This window comes from Syngnathus floridae, chromosome 18 (genome assembly GCF_059516105.1).
Source record: "Syngnathus floridae isolate MCC-2025c chromosome 18, RoL_Sflo_1.0, whole genome shotgun sequence".
NCBI lineage: Eukaryota > Metazoa > Chordata > Actinopteri > Syngnathiformes > Syngnathidae > Syngnathus > Syngnathus floridae.
In genome coordinates, this window is record NC_142430.1 from 2,382,176 (window position 1) to 2,407,916 (window position 25,741).

The following is a 25,741-nucleotide window of genomic DNA, read 5'->3' on the forward strand; positions in this document are numbered from 1 at the left end:
TGGGGGTGAGAGTGGACAGGATGGGGTTGAAGCCCCTGGCCTGCTGGTGAAAGCATAGCAGGGGTTCTTTTACGATGTTGTGTAAACAAAACAACTTTGATTGCTTCCTCTGCAGCTGATCAATCAATTCAAAAGATCTTAGCACTTTGTTCTACTACTTTTGTTAAGACAGGACAAGCTAGGTTAATTATTACAGGTTACATTCCAACATAAGCATAGGATCAAACTAATCTATCAACCCTAACAACATGAAAGACACGACAAGGCGAAATAATCAGTTATCCTTAATCCGAATCCGAAGGCGATTAAAGTGAACTTGATTGATCTGCATCGAGGGAGTACACGAGTCTTTGTGTGTGATATCTAGTTATCATATTAAGTCAAAAACAATTTCTTGGGAGCTAATTTTTGGTCATCCTTTTTCACAATCTTACATTTGAATGAAATTTTTCTCATGCATATCGTTGGACACCTCTAGCTGATGAACCAATGACAATTCGCATACGGGGATTAAGGACCCCCCCTCCCCAAATGTAAACAAGATGGAACTGCATGCTATCTGCATTGCATCGGAAGACAGTAAATACAATTCTAATAAAACTTTCAAGACTATGATCCAACTTGTTGAGTGTTTTTATTAACTTTTACTGAGATACTGCACCAAGTTCCTGGGGGTGCACATCAGTGAGGACCTCTCCTGGTCCGCAAACACCTCGTCACTGGCAAAGAAAGCTCAGCGCCGCCTGTACTTCCTGCGGAAATTCAGGCGTGCATGTGCTCCTCAGGCAGTCCTGTCTACATTCTACCGTGGCACCATTGTGGTAACTGCACTGAACAGAAGTTGAAGGCCCTGCAGCGCATAGTGAATACGGCTAGTAAGATTATTGGTGCTTCGCTCCCCTCCCTGAAGGACGTTTACACCTCCCATCTCGCCCGCAAGGCAACCTCGATTGCCAGAGATGTGAGTCACCCGGCTCACTCTTTGTTTGACCTTCTGCCCTCTGGGAAGAGGTACAGGAGCCTGCGCTCCCGCACCACCAGACTCGCCAACAGCTTCTTTCTCCAGGCTGTTAGGGCCCTGAACTCGCTACCCCCTTCTGCGTAGCGTGCGGCACTGTTGCGCTATTTTCGGGAATGTCTGCTGTACGCGCACTTGCTTCTTTTTTTTCTGCTCCTCTTATTTATTTATTGTTGTGTTATTTATTCATTATTTATTCAGCACGCTTTTGTTGTACTTGTTTACTTGTTTGTCTGTTGTGAGCCATGTCTTGTCACCGTGGGATAGGGGGGAACGAAATTTCGGTTTCTTTGTGTGTCTTTGGCATGTGGAGAAATTGACAATAAAGCTGACTTTGACTTTGATAGTTGAACCCTGGCATATTTTCTCTTGTATTTCGTAAACTGTATTCAGCCATACTGACGTTACCCAGCTTGCTTGCAATTAACCTAGATGGCTAACGTTAACGTTATATTAACGTTAGTGCTTGAACGTTACTAGGTGGCGTATGTATTTATTTATTTATTTGTTTATTTACAGTGGGAAAGATTTGAGATGGGGTGCTGCATGCATGTGTGCCATTCATGTAAAGAGCCCACTAAAATACATAATTCCATTTTCAGAGACAAGTTGGGTTAAATTTATCAATTGTACATTGCAGTGGGCTAATTTAGATGTCCCAGAGAGTGCAATAGTTGCGGTTGTCATCGTTTTGGCGAATGATTTGACCCACATGCAGGAAACCAACTCAGAAGTTCAGAATGAGTGATGAGTGTTTATTGGAGGAGATGCGGTGGAGGCAGAGCGGGAGGATCTGCGCTCGGAGCAAGGAGCAGCAACGGCGGAGCGTGTGGAGTTCAGCCAGACGGGGTGGATCTTGGCGGTGAGCCGTGGAGGGAATCTGCGAACAAAATACACAAGGCTTGGTCAGAGGATACGACGTGGCTATGGCGGAGATCTTACTGCAGACCTGAGGATCAGGAGAACGTGGCGTCGATGAGCAAGAGGGTATCGAGGAGCCAAAGGCACAACCGTGGAGGTGATCACAACAGGTAGGACACGACGAGCAGTCCATTGTTGTCAATAGATCCGAGGCAATATTTACTTCCTAGTTCCTGAGTTGGAGGAATGCCATTGGGAGACATCAAGTCACGTGACGTTGTTACGAGTTTTGATTGGTTCTGCAGCAAAGACCCCTTTGCAGCAGTGCCTGTTGCGTTTCGCAATCAAACGTTGATTTTCATAAAACGATGACCAAAAAACAGCTCCCAACAATCAAAAATTAGGTCATATTAAAATATCACATCCTCCCTACAACCAGATCAATCATTTCACTAACGAAAGCCTCAAGCGAGCTTTGGCCTGCCACCGACTGTTGGTCAGGAAGCTGGTGATCCACTGACAGGTGGAGGCAGGCACCGCAAGCTGGATGAGCTTCTGTTGGAGGATGTCAGGAGCTGGTGTTGAACGCCGAGCTGAAGTCCACAAACAGGATGCTGGCGTACGTTCCTGGGGTGTCCAGGTGGTGCAGGATGTCGTGCAGTCTCATGTTGACCGCATCATCCACCGACCTGTTTGCCCGGTAGGCAAACTGGAGGGGGTCAAGCAGGGGGCCCGTGACATCCTTCAGGTGGTTCAACACTAACCTTTCCAAAGATTTCATGACCACAGATGTCAGAGCGACAGGTCTGTAGTCATTCAAACCTGTGATGGCGGGCTTCTTGGCCACCGGAAGGATGGTGGAGCTCTTGAAGCACGAGGACACCTCACACAGCTCCAGGGAACGGTTGAAGATCCGTGCAAAGGTGGGTGCTAGCTGTTCAGCACAGACTTTCAAGCAGGAATGTGACACGCCGTCTGGGCCCGGTGCCTTCCTGATCTTTTGTCTCCGGAACATCTGGCACACTTCTTTCTCGCGGATCTGGAGTGCGGGCGCGGCCTCTGCAAGAGAGTAGGTGACAACGGTGATGGAGGTGTGGACAGAGCGGTTGTGGGGGGAGGTGAGTATGTTGATTGTGCTGCAGGAGGTCCTGTTGTGTATTCTTGTTAAAATCACACTTACATGTGAACTGGAAATGACAATAATAACACATAGTGAAAGCCAAATTGAACAAATTGGCTATTTCAGAAGTGTGCTTCAAACTGGTAGCCCTTTGCCATAATCAGTACCCAGGAAGTAGCTCTCGGTTTAAGAAAGGTTGGTGACCCCTGCGCTAGGCCAACAAGCCACGTAGTAAATTAGCTGACTCCGTTACATTCCGATTGGTAGTGAATATGACATGGACCTGAGGACTGCATTTTAGTGATTAATGAATTCAGATTGATATCATAGCCGGTTTGGGCGTGTCCTTTCTGTTAGGGTTTTCCAGGTTATCTTTATCGTAGGATTATGTTGGAATGTAGACTATAATGATTAAATCAATCTTGTCTTGCCCTCACAATGTAATGATTAAATCAATCTTGTCTTGCCCTCACAATGCAGAGTAAGATGAAGTGGTTGCTTCCTCTGCTTGATTGACCAGTTGCAGGGGAAGCAATCAAAGTTGTTCTGTTTCCCACAACAGTGTAAAACACCCCCTGCTCTGATTTTATCAGAGGCCGGGGGTTCACCAAACCTGTCCACTCCCACCCCCACTCTGTTCCTCCTAATAAATATGCCCTTGCAGGGAGGAGACTTTTAGATTTCATTCCTGTAGCGAGTGATCTCTCCACCTGCAGGTGTCCAAAAGAACTTGCCTTGTCTCCGTGTGGTTCTTGCAAAATAAGTTGGAGTGAGCAAATCTCTAACATTTTGGTGCCGAAACCCGGGACCCTCATACCCATCATCTGGCTGACGGAGGACGACGCGCTGCACACCGTCGACGGGCCAGCGTCCACTAGCCGGACCTGGTAAAGAAAGACCTGGGAAGGAAATTCTTCACTGGGCCAGCATCTTAGGTCTGCCTTCGTCTGACAGAGGTGGATTGACGGGACCCGGCAGTGCAACGAACCAGGAGACAAGTAAGTTAAAAGCCTGAAGTTGTGTTGTGTTGTTAAACGCGTAACACGTAGAGGTGCACAAGAGATACGGCTTTGGTTTGTCCGAGCTATGAGATACGGCTTTGGTTTGTCCGAGCTATGAGATACGGCTTTGGTTTGTCCGAGCTATGAGATACGGCTTTGGTTTGTCCGAGCTATGAGATACGGCTTTGGTTTGTCCGAGCTATGAGATACGGCTTTGGTTTGTCCGAGCTATGAGATACGGCTTTGGTTTGTCCGAGCTATGAGATACGGCTTTGGTTTGTCCGAGCTATGAGATACGGCTTTGGTTTGTCCGAGCTATGAGATACGGCTTTGGTTTGTCCGAGCTATGAGATACGGCTTTGGTTTGTCCGAGCTATGAGGCCTAAAAAAGCGCTGGAACTTGTGTGATTGTGTGTGTGACTGGTAGGATAAATTGACTAAGAAGCAGTTCTAGCATTGATCCACGGCAATAATACAGGCTAGTAATTCGTTGAAAGGTCAATTTAAACCTGCATTGAGGATCCTCAAAGACATAATTAAATAAATAAGTAATAAATAAGTAATAATAATAATAATATTTTTGAGAAAATAAATTGTATAACCTAGAACTACTAGGATTAAGATGGGAAACAAAAACGGTAATTCTCTACCTCTTGACGGAGATGAGAAGTACATGGCGAGTAGATTTCTTAATTGTATGCAATATATGCCAAAGTGGAAGAAAAAGTATGGAGTAGAAGGGAAGTTGAGAGTTGAAGTGTGGAAGATAGTAGTTGATGTTTTAGAAGAGAGTGTGGAAAGAAAGAAAAATGGACTGAAAAAGAAAAGAAAAGAGAGAGAATTGGATTGTGCTAAAATGTGGTTAAAAGCTTCACAAGAGAGAAAAGAACAAATCCAAAAGACAAAAGATAGAAAGATGAAAGGTGATGAGGCTGAGACTATGTTTGTCAGGCCGGAAGACAATGAGGCCACAGTGCGCAGGCGCACTGCTGCGGCCGCGGCTCCAGCCGACGCTGTAGGGGCAGCTCGAGCAGAGGAGCAAGAGGGGCCTTCCGCTCGTACGCAAAACTTGTATCCAAGCTTAACAAACCTGCATCCCCCCCCATATAACAGCAAAGGAAGTCAGGGTCACGTTAGTAGAAGTCCTGTACAAACAAGGAGTTTGACCACTGCTGCTAGATTTTCTCAAAATTTAGACAAGGTTGATGTATGCCCAATGATACAGGTGCCAAACCCTAATGTAGGGGAAGGCCAACTCCCACATACATATGTTTTCCGACCATGGACATTGGAAGAGGCAAGAAAAGCTGTTGAAGGGGTTACCCCTGTTGCTGAAGACCCAGCTATATGGGCAGAGGACATGGCTGGTATTATACATTCCTATAGACTGAATGGACACGAGGCAGGAGAAGCTGCAATGTCCTCCTTGGGAAAAGACTGGGCGAAGGTTAGAGGAAATTATACAGGTAGAAATAATCAAGGGCCTTTTCCCCATCCCATTGAGGAAAATCAATTGGGAGGGGAGTATGCAGCACAATGGAATGGTCTTGTGCAAAGAGTGCGAACTATATTTCAAAGACGAGCGAATTATGGTCATTTGGCAGGAATAAAACAGAAGCCTGGCGAAGATACTGATGATTTTCGTTTGAGATTTGAAAAAGAATTCAGGGTGCATAGTGGCATCCCATTCAATGATACAGCTGAGAGTGCTTATCAACAACAGCTTAAAAATGCGCTCCTCACTAATTTCCGCCCTGAAATAGGCAACTGGGTGAGGAAACATCTGGTGGAAGTGGACGTTGCAAGTGTGACAACAACTATGCAATGGGCCAGACATGCTGAAAAAGTGATCAAAAAAGGCAAAAGTTCTGATGTATTTCATCTAGATAATGATGATGATGAACTAGATGAAGATACAACAATCTTCTACCAAAGTTCCCGAAGGGGCAGAGGAAGAGTTAGATACCAACAACGTCGCAAGCCACCATTCAAATCAGAACCCCCATCAGATTCAGACAACTGTTGGAACTGTGGGAGACGAGGACACTTTGCACGAGAGTGTCGTTCTGCAAAGCAATATCAATCAAAGAGTGCAGGAAGGGGCAGAGGAAAAGCCGAATTTTTAGCATGACGAGTTTCCTCCTCTTTGACCGCTTATGCTCATACAGAGAAAGAAAGAAACACGTAGCTTTTGGATTGATAATTAACTAGAGAAAAAAAACTGGAGAACCAGTAACACATGTAGAAGATGTGTGAACTGAGAAATTGAGAAGCGTTTTGGAAAGAAAGTCAAATTAAATGATGATGGAATCGTATGCATTCCCCCAAAAAGTTTGTCAAGGTGTGAGGCATGGGCGTTGCCAAGCCTCAAAAGGAGGGAGTGAGTAGGGCAGATAGTGGAAGATAGTAAGAATACAACACTTTATGACAATGAATTTTCGAATAAATTTGGTGTTATACTGTGGTAAAAATTTTTTTGTTCTGGTGTAGATAGGTTAGCAACACGAGAGATTTAGGGGTTCAAAAGAAAAACAGTTAAAAGAAAACATTTTTGATTTGGACAATTGCAGGCTAACAGGCAAACTGAAAGATGTGTCCAATGCAAATTTACTGCCGCCTGATCTCTCCCCCTCACAGGTGGACAACCCCATCAATCCAGGAGACTGGGTCTACATCAAGATCATCAAAAGAAAGAACTGGGCCAGCCCGCGGTGGGAGGGACCGTTCCAAGTTTTGCTTGCTACTCCCACGGCGGTAAAAATCTCTCAACGGCCCAGCTGGATTCACCTCAGCCACTGCAAGTTGCAGAGAGTGCTGGACCCCTAATTCGGAGTGGTGGGGAAGGCTGACTACAAAGGGGCCCCGTCGTTTAGGGCGAGGCGTCTCAATGTTGGTGAAGAATTCATCGATCCCCACTCCGCTAGGCGAGGGGATGTCCCAGTGTCTCTGCCATCCTAGTAGCAACGGGGCTCCATATGCCAGATGGATCCTCTGCTGCGTTGTGGTTGGAGCGTGCTATGGTCTATTGACTCATCTGAACAGACCAAATGACAATGTTGCCCGTGGTAAACGATGGTCACATGATGAGAACTATGAAGACTGGTCATGGGACCCCAGAAACCCATACGAAACCAACACTTGGTACCGGTATGTCAGGTTCACTGTGAGAGCTCACACACAGGAGGGATGCTATGTGTGTTCGAAACTCCCCCCTTCCTCCACGCAAGTTCGCTTGGAGGCCAGAGCAATGAATGTCACTGAAGCAAAATGTATGGCATCCATGGGAGGAGTTGGATATCAGCATCGTGCCGTCGCAGTCAAAGATGCCGACCCTTACCGCCTTGGACTTGCTGACGGTGCCTGTGATCAGCTATTCTGGACAAATCTCAATGTGACTGTTAGAGGACGAACAATATCACAAGTGGCCTACACAGAAAGACCAGCTGGAGTGAATTACACATGTTACATCCAAGGTAACAAGACCCACGTCTGCATTAACGACGACTGCTCTCCAGGAGGAAACTGGATGGGAGCTCTGGACATCACCGATGAGTGTCAAGATAAGAGAGCCATTTCAGGTGGGGAGGGCTCTCCAACCAACATGGCTACACCATCGAACGGAACATACTTCATACAGAATGGCTGGTGGCTTTGTGGTCACAAGGTTTATCCGATGCTGCCCGCCAACTGGACAGGAGTGTGTGCACCAGTGTGGGTGACAGACCACACCTACAGGATACGACATCATCTGCTGACAGGAGCACACAACTCTTCTGGACGTCGACGCAGAGCAGTTGCAACCTTTGACCCTCATGACCCTGTCTGGGGTGCGAATGTTCCAGAGGACCATAAAGTATGGTCTGCCGGAGACAAAGTTGTCCTTGCGCTCTTCCCTCATATTGGGGTTGGGAAACTATCGCTCTTCATCGAGACACTGAACTATCGTTTTCAATCCTTTGTGAATCTCTCGCTGCAAGTCAACGATGGACAAAATAGAGAGATTCAGGCTATTAGACTGATGGTCTTGCAAAACAGGATGGTTCTGGACTTGTTGACGGCAGCACAAGGTGGTGTGTGCCACATCATTGGGACTTCCTGTTGCACATACATACCAGGAGAAAATGACACCCACATAAACGACGCCATGAATTCGCTGAAGAACTTACAGCAGGCCATGTCTAAGGACAAGGTCCCACATCAGTTTGATTTCTTTTCATGGCTATTCTCTGGCAACTGGTGGCAACTGCTGTTGAAATTGCTGTCTCCTGTACTTGTTGTGCTGGTGGTGTTGTGCTTGTTTACGACCTGCGTTATCCCATGTTTGAAGTCTGCTGTGTCGAAGTTTGTGTCCTCTACTGTAGCCCAAGTTCATATACAACTTCTTAGAGATGACGGATGTGATGACGATAATGACACGTGGATTGCGTAGATGCTGTTCTGTTGAGCATGTTTTACAGAAACTTGATGATTTGACCATCGAAAATGCTTCGCAAGTGATGGATACAATGATGTACTGTTTCTGTGTTTTTCTTTTTATTTTTTTTATTATTCATAGCATTCTGGTCGCCTAGGCCAAAGGGACCGTGTAAGAATTTTCCTGCTAATGACATCTGGCCAGCAGGTTTTTCGCTTACACAATAAGTTTGATCTGGGGTATTGAGGTAATGCCTCATCTTCACTGGAAAGTGTTGCTATCATTGTTTGTTGTTTTTATTTTTACCATTCTACTTTCTTCATTATACGTATATATATATATATGTGTTTTTTTTTCTTCTTGCTTGTCTTTGTTGTTTGGGGTGACATAATCATATGATAAAACAGGAGGGAGATGTTAGGGTTTTCCAGGTTATCTTTATCGTAGGATTATGTTGGAATGTAGACTATAATGATTAAATCAATCTTGTCTTGCCCTCACAATGTAATGATTAAATCAATCTTGTCTTGCCCTCACAATGCAGAGTAAGATGAAGTGGTTGCTTCCTCTGCTTGATTGACCAGTTGCAGGGGAAGCAATCAAAGTTGTTCTGTTTCCCACAACAGTGTAAAACACCCCCTGCTCTGATTTTATCAGAGGCCGGGGGTTCACCAAACCTGTCCACTCCCACCCCCACTCTGTTCCTCCTAATAAATATGCCCTTGCAGGGAGGAGACTTTTAGATTTCATTCCTGTAGCGAGTGATCTCTCCACCTGCAGGTGTCCAAAAGAACTTGCCTTGTCTCCGTGTGGTTCTTGCAAAATAAGTTGGAGTGAGCAAATCTCTAACACTTTCAGGGTCATAATTTTGTGTCTACCGCTGCCTCGTGGAAGACAGGCCTAAAAAAAGATGGGAACACTTGAGGGAGTTTCACCAAGATGAATTTGGAAGAACTTTATGAAATACAGTTGATGTTAAAACATGGGTGGACGTGTCTGGAGGCCTGTGTTCAACAGAAGGCAACAGTGAACAACGGAAAAATTCAGCAAGGTAATTTACTTACGCCATGACCCAGATTCGTTCCGGTGATGCTACGGCCACAACGCTATACGATCATGACCAATATGCAATCGCATACAATAAGTTTAAGGTCTTTTCTTTAGTATCTTCAGCCAAGACACCCAGGCAGACCATGAAAGAATGTTGATGTTAAAATGTTGGTGGAACTATCCAACTGTGCAGATCCGAAGATTTGGGGTGAGACAACATTGAAAAAACGTTTTTCTTTGTTTAGAGTGTCACTTATTTTGTGGCTTACCCTTTCTTCATTACACATCTAAAGTATCGTATCATTTTACCTTGCGGCTTATACTACACCGTACATACCATATCATGTCGCCTATTCAACTCATGCATGAGATGCGATGGCTGAGATATTTAGGCGATGGGTTGCTACTCCATTGTGCTCTCCACTCATCATTTCATATCACATCCTCGTCGGATTTTCACAAGCTTCACATCCAAAGTATCTTGGCACAACGTACGTAACATAACTTGGCAGCACAAGATGAGGTGGCCGAGAGGTTAAGGCGATGGATTGCTAATCCATTGTGCTCTGCACGCATGGGTTCAAATCCCATTCTCATCGAAGGTTTGCTTTAAATTGTTGTGGAGTGGTACATCTGTTTTCCAACATCCCGGTTCTCGAACAAATCGTTAGTTGAACGCGTTAATGATTTTGAGTGACACGGATTGTTTGTTAAAATTGATGTTTATATTAGATTTATTTGATATATCTAGTCTGACGTCCGTGGCACACGTATTCTTTTTGGCGTCAATTTTTTTTTTCTTTTTTTTTTTCTCAAGTGACACGGAAGACGAAGATTCTGGTAGATTCATTGATTTGGAGTGACATGGATGGTTCGATAAAATTGTTGTTTATATTATTGTCATTTCATTCATAGTTTATATATTGTTATATGGTCCTGTAGAAAAAAATTAACTGTAACGCGCCACTGACGTCGGACTTCTATACATAAAGGAGGACCAACTCGATCGATGGCTTTAATGATTTGGAGTGACACAGATGGTTTGATAAAGGTGTTATTTATTTTGTAGTTATTTGAATAACTGTTATTGTTACATCAGGCCCGTTCTCAGCTTCTCGTTTGTGTTTATGTCACGTTAGCATACCGTATCGTTAAGCCCGTTGTTGCTCGTTCATGTCTGTTCTTGGTGTTGGGTTTTGTCGAATAAATTTCCCCCAAAATACGACGAATACTCCGGAACGACTTATATATGTTTTTTTTTTTTCATTTTATTGTGCATTTTATGTATGATGCAACGTATATTCCGGAGCAACTTTTAGTCCGAAAAATAGGGTATGTGCCTTCTTATTTTTACTTTGTGTATCGTTTACTTGAATGTTTTGTTTGTCTGTGGGCCAATTGGGTGTAATCTGTCTTGTCTCCACAGTGGGATAGTAGGAAACGCAATTTCGATCTCTTTGTATGACTTGACATGAGAAGAAATTGACAATAAAACTGACTTTGACTTTGATAATGCGTTACAGTAGTCCAGGTGCGACTGTGTCCGCCACATCTAGTGTTATCGCACTATTCTACTCTAGCTGGCGGACACGTCCCTATAGCAGGGACAACCTCTCTCAGAAAAGGGTGCAATTGGTGCACAAAGCCGTACAAACCTCTTGATCCGCAGCCATACTTGCGTGTCCGATGATCAACGGTAGACAAACAGCCACGAAGCCTCCGCTAAGAGCCAAACAGTGACGTTGTTGAAATGGCAGGGATTGACGGTCCGCGACGTTCAACAATAGTAAACTCCCAAAAGTGGAATAAAAAACGTAAAAAGCGTTGAAGAACTAGAAAAGCATATAGAAATGTTGGACTGTAGATCGTCTCTCTCGTGACGCTGCGGCGCTCTACGTGGCAAACCGGAAGTATGATTCAAAGTGAGGTTAAAAAGATAGAAAATAACACAAAGTAGGAGAGAGCGAATCACCGAGGTTGCCATCCGCGGTGCCATCTTATGATGTAATGATATCAACCAATGCAGCTATATATAGCTCTGCTGCAAACACAGGTTAACGCACATAGGTCGAAAACCTGCTTAAATTCTATTTCGCACAAAGAAATAAACACCCTGTCAGGGAACCGAACCCCGGTCTTCCACATGACAGGCGGAGATACTGTCCACTATACTAACGAGGACTGTGCTGTGTAGAGGGGCAACTTGCTACTTGGCGGCAGAAAGGAAAGGTGGGGTGGGGGGCGGGGTGGTATGTGCTAGAACGCTCACGGAACAAGCTTTCTTTGAGGCTTGTTTGTCTAGGCCCTAGACAAGATTCATACCCCGTGTCTCTAGGGGTATGAATCTTGCTTTGGGTGTGAGATGTCCGGGGTTCAACTCCCAGATGAACCCTTCGTTAAAATATTGCTGTTGATCAACTAGCCCCATTTCATCTGAGTTGAGTGTCACATGGGCTGTCAATTGAAACGAAGGTTGAGTGAATTTACCTTGGGTCTCTTAAATATGTTGTTTTTATTCTCATCACTTGCCGTCATGTTTCATCCATTCCGCCACTCACCCTACAAGACTGTATCGACTGTAAACTTGTGGGGAAAACTGTCATTGTCCAAAGGAAGGCTGTTTAGCAACAGTGACCAGCAGACAAATTCATCAAGGTAATTTGATTATTCCATGACCCGGATTCGAATCGATTACAACCATTAACCACTACACGATCATGGCCTGTATGCAGGAGCGTTAAATAAGGTGCACATATTGGCCATGATCGTATAGTGGTTAGTACTCTGCGTTGTGGCCGCAGCAACCCCGGTTCGAATCCGGGTCATGGCATACACAAATTACTGGGTGGAATTTGTCCCTGCTCCCTATTGCTGAACAGCCATCTTTTGGACAATGACGATTATCCACACGTTTGCGGTCGATAGCCTTAACTTGTAGGGCGAGTGGCGCAATGGATAAAACATCATGGATAAAACATCATGGCATAGTCAAATAATGTCACCCATTTTTTTATTTTTGCAAAAGTGTTACACACAAGTTTATAAGCCACACGTGTTATACGTAGCTGAATAGGCTAATCCTAGGAGAGTACATGTGGCGGCGCTGGAGGCTCTGTGTATAGCTGGTTAGTGCGAGATATGCAACAAAAGCATTTTGGACAGCCAGACGACAACTTCAAACTTTGTCTGTCATCTGAAGAGCCATTCTGCCATGTAAGTGCTTTTCATGTATCTAAATAGGTGTGTGTGTATATGTACCGTATTTGCCGGTGTACAGGTCGACTCGGTGTATAAGTCGACCCGCTAAAATTCGACGGGAATTTACGATTTTATGATATATCCTTTGTATAAGTCGAGCTCAATTGTTGCATTATATTAAACTTCAAAATTCAATATGCGAAATTTATTGACGAAATGTGTTCAAATTCCGGGAGGCCGTGCGCATGCGGCTGTTTATAAGCACCGCGGAGGAGATCGCGGCCGGCGAGCTCGCGCACGCCGCCCGGCACCAACGGGAGGCCGGAAATAGCTCCAAGCCGAGCGGATCGGCACTTTATAAGCACCGCGGAGGAGATCGCGGCGCCTCATTGGACTTCCAGCGGCCGGCGAGCTCGCGCACCCGCCCGGCACATCCGGGAGGCCGTGCGCACGAGCCAAGTGGCCGAAAATAGCCCCCGCCAAGCGGATCGGCTGTTTATAAGCACCGCGGAGGTGGTTGCGGCGCCTCATTCGACTTCCAGCGGCCGGCGAGCTCGCGCACCCGCCCGGCACATCCGGGAAGCCGTGCGCACGAGCCAAGTGGCCGAAAATAGCCCCCGCCGAGCGGATCGGCTGTTTATAAGCACCGCGGAGGTGGTCGCGGCGCCTCATTCGACTTCCAGCGGGCCGCGCACTCGCGCACGCCGCCCGGTTCAAATTTTCTAAGTGCAACGCACAATGAGATGCATGAAAAACGGCCTTGGTTACCATCACATTTGAAGCGATGAATACGAAGTTAAATTTTATGACTCGGTGTATAAGTCGAGGTCGATTTTTTTCGGTCGATTTTGGATCGAAAAAGGTCGACCAATACACCGGCAAATACGGTAGCTTTAATGCAATGAATATGATGATGAAACTGAATTAAGTAAATATGACTTAATATGGAGCAAGTTAATAAATAAAAACTACAGTTAACTTCACTTGGACTTGACCTATTTAAGGACTTGACTTGGACTTTACTTGACCTATTTAAGGACTTGACTTGACTTGACTTGACTTGACTTGACTTGCCTAAGGAAAAAAAAAAGACTTAGGACTTACTTGAGACTTGAAGGTTAAGACTTGAGACTTACTTGAGACTTGCACATGTGTGACTTGGTCCCATCTCTGCTCTAATTGAGCCTTATCCATTTTCAGAATCATTTCTTTATCTGTGAAGGAAAGGAGTACTTTCGCTGCCTCGGCTTCGGCGCGGGAAATGGCAGCAGCATTGCCAGAGGACGTTTTTGTAGAACATGATTTGTAAGATTTAGACTTCAGTGACTGTTTCTTTTGTGCATCCATAGTCTGAGTTTGGCGTTTAACTTTGTTACCTTGTGTGATGAAGGCGTTGTTTCACTATCCTGCCCTCCAAATATGTTGAATATCCGAAGACAGTAAGCTCAACCACTTTCACTAATCAAGACTCTGAAGGCCAGTTTGAAGGTTGACTCCAGGTTTAATAACAAGGGAAAGGCTGAAACTGGGAGAATACAAACCACATTGTATAATCAGCCATACGAACTAAATGAATTAAATAGATATGGAATCTCAATCATGCTTCTCTCCTAACGTCTAACATCACAGAAAACTATTATTTCAGAACTTAAAAGATCTATTTTGATCCATAATAACTTAAAGATACATACCAACAATGCCTTGTACAACACAAAATGTAGGTAGTTGTTTTGCCAAACTGCAGGAGAGAATAGACTAAGCAGCGTTCTCTTTCAACACTGTGCTGAAACATGCCCTTACTTCCTGATTCTAGTCACGTGACCTACTCTATCTTAACACTGATCACAGACTACAAAGACATGTGTTAGCTTGGTGCTCACTCTAACTTATTTTTGCAAGAACCACACGGCAGACAGTATGCCCTTATTAAGCATTTGCAAATGGAGAGTCATTCGTCGCTGCGCGTACAGCGATGATCGAATGAGGTCTGACTCAGGCCTCTTGCAAGAGCATTTTTTATTGAGAGAAACAGGGTGGGGGTAAGTGTGGGGGTGAGAGTGGACAGGATGGGGTTGAAGCCCCTGGCCTGCTGGTGAAAGCATAGCAGGGGTTCTTTTACGATGTTGTGTAAACAAAACAACTTTGATTGCTTCCTCTGCAGCTGATCAATCACCTCAAAAGATCTTAGCACTTTGTTCTACTACTTTTGTTAAGACAGGACAAGCTAGGTTAATTATTACAGGTTACATTCCAACATAAGCATAGGATCAAACTAATCTATCAACCCTAACAACATGAGAGACACGATAAGGCGAAATAATCAGTTATCCTTAATCCGAATCCGAAGGCGATTAAAGTGAACTTGATTGATCTGCATCGAGGGAGTACACGAGTCTTTGTGTGTGATATCTAGTTATCATATTAAGTCAAAAACAATTTCTTAAGAGCTAATTTTTGGTCATCTTTTTTCACAATCTTACATTTTAATGAAATTTTTCTCATGCATATCGTTGGACACCTCTAGCTGATGAACCAATGACAATTCGCATACGGGGATTAAGGACCCCCCCTCCCCAAATGTAAACAAGATGGAACTGCATGCTTTCTGCATTGCTTCGGAAGACAGTAAATACAATTCTAATAAAACTTTCAAGACTATGATTCAACTTGTTGAGTGTTTTTATTAACTTTTACTGAGATACTGCACCAAGTTCCTGGGGGTGCACATCAGTGAGGACCTCTCCTGGTCCGCAAACACCTCGTCACTGGCAAAGAAAGCTCAGCGCCGCCTGTACTTCCTGCGGAAATTCAGGCGTGCATGTGCTCCTCAGGCAGTCCTGTCTACATTCTACCGTGGCACCATTGAGAGCGTCCTCACCAATTGCATCGCTGTCTGGGGTGGTAACTGCACTGAACAGAACTTGAAGGCCCTGCAGCGCATAGTGAATACGGCTAGTAAGATTATTGGTGCTTCGCTCCCCTCCCTGAAGGACGTTTACACCTCCCATCTCGCCCGCAAGGCAACCTCGATTGCCAGAGATGTGAGTCACCCGGCTCACTCTTTGTTTGACCTTCTGCCCTCTGGGAAGAGGTACAGGAGCCTGCGCTCCCGCACCACCAGACTCGCCAACAGCTTCTTTCTCCAGGCTGTTAGGACCCTGAACTTGCTACCCCCTTCTGCGTAGCGTGCGGCACTGTTGCGCTATTTTCGGGAATGTCTGCTGTACGCGCACTTGCTCCTTTTTTTTCTGCTCCTCTTATTTATTTATTGTTGTGTTATTTATTCATTATTTATTCACCACGCTTTTGTTGTACTTGTTTACTTGTCTGTTGTGAGCCATGTCTTGTCACCGTGGGATAGGGGGGAACGAAATTTCGGTTTCTTTGTGTGTCTTTGGCATGTGGAGAAATTGACAATAAAGCTGAGTTTGACTTTGATAGTTGAACCCTGGCAAATTTTCTCTTGTATTTCATAACTGTATTCAGCCATACTGACGTTACCCAGCTTGCTTGCAATTAACCTAGATGGCTAATGTTAACGTTATATTAACGTTAGTGCTTGAACGTTACTAGGTGGCGTATGTATTTATTTATTTATTTATTTATTTACAGTGGGAAAGATTTGAGATGGGGTGCTGCATGCATGTGTGCCATTCATGTAAAGAGCCCACTAAAATACATAATTCCATTTTCAGAGACAAGTTTGGTTAAATTTATCAATTGTACATTGCAGTGGGCTAATTTAGATGTCCCAGAGAGTGCAATAGTTGCGGTTGTCATCGTTTTGGCGAATGATTTGACCCACATGCAGGAAACCAACTCAGAAGTTCAGAATGAGTGATGAGTGTTTATTGGAGGAGATGCGGTGGAGGCAGAGCGGGAGGATCTGCGCTCGGAGGAAGGAGCAGCAACGGCGGAGCGTGTGGAGTTCAGCCAGACGGGGTGGATCTTGGCGGTGAGCCGTGGAGGGAATCTGCGAACAAAATACACAAGGCTTGGTCAGAGGATACGACGTGGCTATGGCGGAGATCTTACTGCAGACCTGAGGATCAGGAGAACGTGGCGTCGATGAGCAAGAGGGTATCGAGGAGCCAAAGGCACAACCGTGGAGGTGATCACAACAGGTAGGACACGACGAGCAGTCCATTGTTGTCAATAGATCCGAGGCAATATTTACTTCCTAGTTCCTGAGTTGGAGGAATGCCATTGGGAGACATCAAGTCACGTGACGTTGTTACGAGTTTTGATTGGTTCTGCAGCAAAGACCCCTTTGCAGCAGTGCCTGTTGCGTTTCGCAATCAAACGTTGATTTTCATAAAACGATGACCAAAAAACAGCTCCCAACAATCAAAAATTAGGTCATATTAAAATATCACATCCTCCCTACAACCAGATCAATCATTTCACTAACGAAAGCCTCAAGCGAGCTTTGGCCTGCCACCGACTGTTGGTCAGGAAGCTGGTGATCCACTGACAGGTGGAGGCAGGCACCGCAAGCTGGATGAGCTTCTGTTGGAGGATGTCAGGAGCGATGGTGTTGAACGCCGAGCTGAAGTCCACAAACAGGATGCTGGCGTACGTTCCTGGGGTGTCCAGGTGGTGCAGGATGTCGTGCAGTCTCATGTTGACCGCATCATCCACCGACCTGTTTGCCCGGTAGGTAAACTGGAGGGGGTCAAGCAGGGGGCCCGTGACATCCTTCAGGTGGTTCAACACTAACCTTTCCAAAGATTTCATGACCACAGATGTCAGAGCGACAGGTCTGTAGTCATTCAAACCTGTGATGGCGGGCTTCTTGGCCACCGGAAGGATGGTGGAGCTCTTGAAGCACGAGGACACCTCACACAGCTCCAGGGAACGGTTGAAGATCCGTGCAAAGGTGGGTGCTAGCTGTTCAGCACAGACTTTCAAGCAGGAATGTGACACGCCGTCTGGGCCCGGTGCCTTCCTGATCTTTTGTCTCCGGAACATCTGGCACACTTCTTTCTCGCGGATCTGGAGTGCGGGCGCGGCCTCTGCAAGAGAGTAGGTGACAACGGTGATGGAGGTGTGGACAGAGCGGTTGTGGGGGGAGGTGAGTATGTTGATTGTGCTGCAGGAGGTCCTGTTGTGTATTCTTGTTAAAATCACACTTACATGTGAACTGGAAATGACAATAATAACACATAGTGAAAGCCAAATTGAACAAATTGGCTATTTCAGAAGTGTGCTTCAAACTGGTAGCCCTTTGCCATAATCAGTACCCAGGAAGTAGCTCTCGGTTTAAGAAAGGTTGGTGACCCCTGCGCTAGGCCAACGAGCCACGTAGTAAATTAGCTGACTCCGTTACATTCCGATTGGTAGTGAATATGACATGGACCTGAGGACTGCATTTTAGTGATTAATGAATTCAGATTGATATCATAGCCGGTTTGGGCGTGTCCTTTCAGGGTCATAATTTTGTGTCTACCGCTGCCTCGTGGAAGACAGGCCTAAAAAAAGATGGGAACACTTGAGGGAGTTTCACCAAGATGAATTTGGAAGAACTTTATGAAATACAGTTGATGTTAAAACATGGGTGGACGTGTCTGGAAGCCTGTGTTCAACAGAAGGCAACAGTGAACAACGGAAAAATTCAGCAAGGTAATTTACTTACGCCATGACCCAGATTCGTTCCGGTGATGCTACGGCCACAACGCTATACGATCATGACCAATATGCAATCGCATACAATAAGTTTAAGGTCTTTTCTTTAGGATCTTCAGCCAAGACACCCAGGCAGACCATGAAAGAATGTTGATGTTAAAATGTTGGTGGAACTATCCAACTGTGAAGATCCGAAGATTTGGGGTGAGACAACATTGAAAAAACGTTTTTCTTTGTTTAGAGTGTCACTTATTTTGTGGCTTACCCTTTCTTCATTACACATCTAAAGTATCGTATCATTTTACCTTGCGGCTTATACTACACCGTACATACCATATCATGTCGCCTATTCAACTCATGCATGAGATGCGATGGCTGAGATATTTAGGCGATGGGTTGCTACTCCATTGTGCTCTCCACTCATCATTTCATATCACATCCTCGTCGGATTTTCACAAGCTTCACATCCAAAGTATCTTGGCACAACGTACGTAACATAACTTGGCAACACAAGATGAGGTGGCCGAGAGGTTAAGGCGATGGATTGCTAATCCATTGTGCTCTGCACGCATGGGTTCAAATCCCATTCTCATCGAAGGTTTGCTTTAAATTGTTGTGGAGTGGTACATCTGTTTTCCAACATCCCGGTTCTCGAACAAATCGTTATTTGAACGCGTTAATGATTTTGAGTGACACGGATGGTTTGTTAAGATTGATGTTTATATTACATTTATTTGATATATCTAGTCTGACGTCCGTGGCACACGTATTCTTTTCGGCGTCAATTTTTTTTTTCTTTTTTTTTTTCTCAAGTGACACGGAAGACGAAGATTCTGGTAGATTCATTGATTTGGAGTGACATGGATGGTTCGATAAAATTGTTGTTCATATTATTGTCATTTCATTCATAGTTTATATATTGTTATATGGTCCTGTAGAAAAAAATTAACTGTAACGCGCCACTGACGTCGGACTTCTATACATAAAGGAGGACCAACTCGATCGATGGCTTTAATGATTTGGAGTGACACAGATGGTTTGATAAAGGTGTTATTTATGTTATAGTTATTTGAATAACTGTTATTGTTACATCAGGCCCGTTCTCAGCTTCTCGTTTGTGTTTATGTCACGTTAGCATACCGTATCGTTAAGCCTGTTGTTGCTCGTTCATGTCTGTTCTTGGTGTTGGGTTTTGTCGAATAAATTTCCCCCAAAATACGACGAATACTCCGGAGCGACTTATATATGGGTTTTTTTTTCATTTTATTGTGCATTTTATGTATGATGCAACGTATATTCCGGAGCAACTTTTAGTCCGAAAAATAGGGTATGTGCCTTCTTATTTTCACTTTGTGTATCGTTTACTTGAATGTTTTGTTTGTCTGTGGGCCAATTGGGTGTAATCTGTCTTGTCTCCACAGTGGGATAGTAGGAAACGCAATTTCGATCTCTTTGTATGACTTGACATGAGAAGAAATTGACAATAAAACTGACTTTGACTTTGATAATGCGTTACAGTAGTCCAGGTGCGACTGTGTCCGCCACATCTAGTGTTATCGCACTATTCTGCTCTAGCTGGCGGACACGTCCCTATAGCAGGGACAACCTCTCTAAGAAAAGGGTGCAATTGGTGCACAAAGCCGTACAAACCTCTTGATCCGCAGCCATACTTGCGTGTCCGATGATCAACGGTAGACAAACAGCCACGAAGCCTCCGCTAAGAGCCAAACAGTGACGTGGTTGAAATGGCAGGGATTGACGGTCCGCGACGTTCAACAATAGTAAACTCCCAAAAGTGGAATAAAAAACGTAAAAAGCGTTGAAGAACTAGAAAAGCATATAGAAATGTTGGACTGTAGATCGTCTCTCTCGTGACGCTGCGGCGCTCTACGTGGCAAACCGGAAGTATGATTCAAAGTGAGGTTAAAAAGATAGAAAATAACACAAAGTAGGAGAGAGCGAATCACCGAGGTTGCCATCCGCGGTGCCATCTTATGATGTAATGATATCAACCAATGCAGCTATATATAGCTCTGCTGCAAACACAGGTTAACGCACATGGGTCGAAAACCTGCTTAAATTCTATTTCGCACAAAGAAATAAACACCCTGTCAGGGAACCGAACCCCGGTCTTCCACATGACAGGCGGAGATACTGTCCACTATACTAACGAGGACTGTGCTGTGTAGAGGGGCAACTTGCTACTTGGCGGCAGAAAGGAAAGGTGGGGTGGGGGGCGGGGTGGTATGTGCTAGAACGCTCACGGAACACATGCGCGCGTAACTATTATGTGGATTTTAACCGTCTGTAAAGGTTTTCTAAAACAGTTCTGAAATGGGGCAAACTGCTGTTCCAGTTCACATATGCCTGCGTTCAAGTTTAGAAAGCACTACCTTTAGGGGGAGCATTAGAGATTAAAGGTGAGGGGGTTACGGTCGGCGGGTTAGCAGGTTAAGGTTAAATTATTAGGGTTTGGTATTTGTTAAGGTTTTAGCCTTAGCGTTAGGGCTTGAAGTTGGGTAATTGTGAGCCTTAGGCCAACCAGATTCCATTTATTCCATAAATCACTGACATTCAGTCTTCAGGTCCATGTCACATGGGCTACCAATCGGAATATAACGGGGTCAGCTGGTCTACTATGGGGCTCATTGGTGCAGGGGAATGATTCTCGCCTCGGGTTCATTGATTACCCGGGTTAAACTCCCGGACGATCTCTTCTTTGAAACACTGTTGTCTATCGTTGTGTAGAGTAGTTGACAGGCCAATGTTACACAGAACGTAACATGGTCTGCAAGCTTTCTTTGAGGCTTGTTTGTCTAGGCCCTAGACAATATTCATACCCCGTGTCTCTAGGGGTATGAATCTTGCTTTGGGTGTGAGAGGTCCGGGGTTCAACTCCCAGATGAACCCTTCGTTAAAATATTGCTGTTGATCAACTAGCCCCATTTCATCTGAGTTGAGTGTCACATGGGCTGTCAATTGAAACGAAGGTTGAGTGAATTTACCTTGGGTCTCTTAAATATGTTGTTTTTATTCTCATCACTTGCCGTCATGTTTCATCCATTCCGCCACTCACCCTACAAGACTGTATCGACTGTAAACTTGTGTGGAAAACTGTCATTGTCCAAAGGAAGGCTGTTTAGCAACAGTGACCAGCAGACAAATTCATCAAGGTAATTTGATTATTCCATGACCCGGATTCGAATCGATTACAACCATTAACCACTACACGATCATGGCCTGTATGCAGGAGCGTTAAATAAGGTGCACATATTGGCCATGATCGTATAGTGGTTAGTACTCTGCGTTGTGGCCGCAGCAACCCCGGTTCGAATCCGGGTCATGGCATACTCAAATTACTGGGTGGAATTTGTCCCTGCTCCCTATTGCTGAACAGCCATCTTTTGGACAATGACGATTTTCCACACGTTTGCGGTCGATAGCCTTAACTTGTAGGGCGAGTGGCGTAATGGATAAAACATCATGGCATAGTCAAATAATGTCACCCATTTTTTTATTTTTGCAAAAGTGTTACACACAAGTTTATAAGCCACACGTGTTATACGTAGCTGAACAGGCTAATCCTAGGAGAGTACATGTGGCGGCGCTGGAGGCTCTGTGTATAGCTGGTTAGTGCGAGATATGCAACAAAAACATTTTGGACAGCCAGACGACAACTTCAAACTTTGTCTGTCATCTGAAGAGCCATTCTGCCAAGTAAGTGCTTTTCATGTATCTAAATAGGTGTGTGTGTATATGTAGCTTTAATGCAATGAATATGATGATGAAACTGAATTAAGTAAATATGACTTAATATGGAGCAAGTTAATAAATAAAAACTACAGTTAACTTCACTTGGACTTGACCTATTTAAGGACTTGACTTGGACTTTACTTGACCTATTTAAGGACTTGACTTGACTTGACTTGACTTGACTTGACTTGACTTGCCTAAGGAAAAAAAAAAGACTTAGGACTTACTTGAGACTTGAAGGTTAAGACTTGAGACTTACTTGAGACTTGCACATGTGTGACTTGGTCCCATCTCTGCTCTAATTGTGCCTTATCCATTTTCAGAATCATTTCTTTATCTGTGAAGGAAAGGAGTACTTTCGCTGCCTCGGCTTCGGCGCGGGAAATGGCAGCAGCATTGCCAGAGGACGTTTTTGTAGAACATGATTTGTAAGATTTAGACTTCAGTGACTGTTTCTTTTGTCCATCCATAGTCTGAGTTTGCCGTTTAACTTTGTTACCTTGTGTGTTGAAGGCGTTGTTTCACTATCCTGCCCTCCAAATATGTTGAATATCCGAAGACAGTAAGCTCAACCACTTTCACTAATCAAGACTCTGAAGGCCAGTTTGAAGGTTGACTCCAGGTTTAATAACAAGGGAAAGGCTGAAACTGGGAGAATACAAACCACATTGTATAATCAGTCATACGAACTAAATGAATTAAATAGATATGGAATCTCAATCATGCTTCTCTCCTAACGTCTAACATCACAGAAAACTATTATTTCAGAACTTAAAAGATCTATTTTGATCCATAATAACTTAAAGATACATACCAACAATGCCTTGTACAACACAAAATGTAGGTAGTTGTTTTGCCGAACTGCAGGAGAGAATAGACTAAGCAGCGTTCTCTTTCAACACTGTGCTGAAACATGCCCTTACTTCCTGATTCTAGTCACGTGACCTACTCTATCTTAACACTGATCACAGGCTACAAAGATATGTGTTAGCGTGGTGCTCACTCTAACTTATTTTTGCAAGAACCACACGGCAGACAGTATGCCCTTATTAAGCATTTGCAAATGGAGAGTCATTCGTCGCTGCGCGTACAGCGATGATCGAATGAGGTCTGACTCAGGCCTCTTGCAAGAGCATTTTTTATTGAGAGAAACAGGGTGGGGGTAAGTGTGGGGGTGAGAGTGGACAGGATGGGGTTGAAGCCCCTGGCCTGCTGGTGAAAGCATAGCAGGGGTTCTTTTACGATGTTGTGTAAACAAAACAACTTTGATTGCTTCCTCTGCAGCTGATCAATCACTTCAAAAGATCTTAGCACTTTGTTCTACTACTTTTGTTAAGACAGGACAAGCTAGGTTAATTATTACAGGTTACATTTCAACATAAGCATAGGATCAAACTAATCTATCAACCCTAACAACATGAAAGACACGACAAGGCGAAATAATCAGTTATCCTTAATCCGAATCCGAAGGCGATTAAAGTGAACTTGATTGATCTGCATCGAGGGAGTACACGAGACTTTGTGTGTGATATCTAGTTATCATATTAAGTCAAAAACAATTTCTTGGGAGCTAATTTTTGGTCATCCTTTTTCACAATCTTACATTTTAATGAATTTTTTCTCATGCATATCGTTGGACACCTCTAGCTGATGAACCAATGACAATTCGCATACGGGGATTAAGGACCCCCCCTCCCCAAATGTAAACAAGATGGAACTGCATGCTATCTGCATTGCATCGGAAGACAGTAAATACAATTCTAATAAAACTTTAAAGACTATGATCCAACTTGTTGAGTGTTTTTATTAACTTTTACTGAGATACTGCACCAAGTTCCTGGGGGTGCACATCAGTGAGGACCTCTCCTGGTCCGCAAACACCTCGTCACTGGCAAAGAAAGCTCAGCGCCGCCTGTACTTCCTGCGGAAATTCAGGCGTGCATGTGCTCCTCAGGCAGTCCTGTCTACATTCTACCGTGGCACCATTGAGAGCGTCCTCACCAATTGCATCGCTGTCTGGGGTGGTAACTGCACTGAACAGAACTTGAAGGCCATGCAGCGCATAGTGAATACGGCTAGTAAGATTATTGGTGCTTCGCTCCCCTCCCTGAAGGACGTTTACACCTCCCATCTCGCCCGCAAGGCAACCTCGATTGCCAGAGATGTGAGTCACCCGGCTCACTCTTTGTTTGACCTTCTGCCCCCTGGGAAGAGGTACAGGAGCCTGCGCTCCCGCACCACCAGACTCGCCAACAGCTTCTTTCTCCAGGCTGTTAGGGCCCTGAACTCGCTACCCCCTTCTGCGTAGCGTGCGGCACTGTTGCGCTATTTTTGGGAATGTCTGCTGTACGCGCACTTGCTCCTTTTTTTTCTGCTCCTCTTATTTATTTATTTATTGTTGTGTTATTTATTCATTATTTATTCAGCACGCTTTTGTTGTACTTGTTTACTTGTTTGTCTGTTGTGAGCCATGTCTTGTCACCGTGGGATAGGGGGGAACGAAATTTCGGTTTCTTTGTGTGTCTTTGGCATGTGGACAAATTGACAATAAAGCTGACTTTGACTTTGACTTTGATAGTTGAACCCTGGCATATTTTCTCTTGTATTTCGTAAACTGTATTCAGCCATACTGACGTTACCCAGCTTGCTTGCAATTAACCTAGATGGCTAACGTTAACGTTATATTAACGTTAGTGCTAGGTGGTGTATGTATTTATTTATTTATTTATTTATTTACAGTGGGAAAGATTTGAGATGGGGTGCTGCATGCATGTGTGCCATTCATGTAAAGAGCCCACTAAAATACATAATTCCATTTTCAGAGACAAGTTGGGTTAAATTTATCAATTGTACATTGCAGTGGGCTAATTTAGATGTCCCAGAGAGTGCAATAGTTGCGGTTGTCATCGTTTTGGCGAATGATTTGACCCACATGCAGGAAACCAAGTTCAGAATGAGTGATGAGTGTTTATTGGAGGAGATGCGGTGGAGGCAGAGCGGGAGGATCTGCGCTCGGAGCAAGGAGCAGCAACGGCGGAGCGTGTGGAGTTCAGCCAGACGGGGTGGATCTTGGCGATGAGCCGTGGAGGGAATCTGCGAACAAAATACACAAGGCTTGGTCAGAGGATACGACGTGGCTATGGCGGAGATCTTACTGCAGACCTGAGGATCAGGAGAACGTGGCGTCGATGAGCAAGAGGTTATCGAGGAGCCAAAGGCACAACCGTGGAGGTGATCACAACAGGTAGGACACGACGAGCAGTCCATTGTTGTCAATAGATCCGAGGCAATATTTACTTCCTAGTTCCTGAGTTGGAGGAATGCCATTGGGAGACATCAAGTCACGTGACGTTGTTACGAGTTTTGATTGGTTCTGCAGCAAAGACCCCTTTGCAGCAGTGCCTGTTGCGTTTCGCAATCAAACGTTGATTTTCATAAAACGATGACCAAAAAACAGCTCCCAACAATCAAAAATTAGGTCATATTAAAATATCACATCCTCCCTACAACCAGATCAATCATTTCACTAACGAAAGCCTCAAGCGAGCTTTGGCCTGCCACCGACTGTTGGTCAGGAAGCTGGTGATCCACTGACAGGTGGAGGCAGGCACCGCAAGCTGGATGAGCTTCTGTTGGAGGATGTCAGGAGCGATGGTGTTGAACGCCGAGCTGAAGTCCACAAACAGGATGCTGGCGTACGT

At 44.7% G+C, this 25,741-nt stretch overlaps 1 long non-coding RNA gene and 4 other non-coding genes across 5 annotated transcripts; all 5 read left to right on the forward strand.

Moving 5' to 3' along the window:
- The first annotated feature begins 3,352 nt into the window (after positions 1-3,352).
- Positions 3,353-9,207, forward strand: LOC148382150 (uncharacterized). The gene is made up of 2 exons (XR_015853893.1): positions 3,353-3,997; positions 6,638-9,207. It is a non-coding gene; the product is annotated as an uncharacterized LOC148382150 (long non-coding RNA).
- A 774-nt stretch (positions 9,208-9,981) lies between these two features.
- Positions 9,982-10,063, forward strand: trnas-gcu (transfer RNA serine (anticodon GCU)). The gene has a single exon. It is a non-coding gene; the product is annotated as a tRNA-Ser (tRNA).
- Positions 10,064-12,222: 2,159 nt separating this feature from the next.
- On the forward strand, positions 12,223-12,294 carry trnah-gug (transfer RNA histidin (anticodon GUG)). The gene has a single exon. It is a non-coding gene; the product is annotated as a tRNA-His (tRNA).
- Positions 12,295-18,800: 6,506 nt separating this feature from the next.
- Positions 18,801-18,882, forward strand: trnas-gcu (transfer RNA serine (anticodon GCU)). The gene has a single exon. It is a non-coding gene; the product is annotated as a tRNA-Ser (tRNA).
- Positions 18,883-21,563: 2,681 nt separating this feature from the next.
- trnah-gug (transfer RNA histidin (anticodon GUG)) lies at positions 21,564-21,635 on the forward strand. Its single transcript has one exon. It is a non-coding gene; the product is annotated as a tRNA-His (tRNA).
- Positions 21,636-25,741: the final 4,106 nt, after the last annotated feature.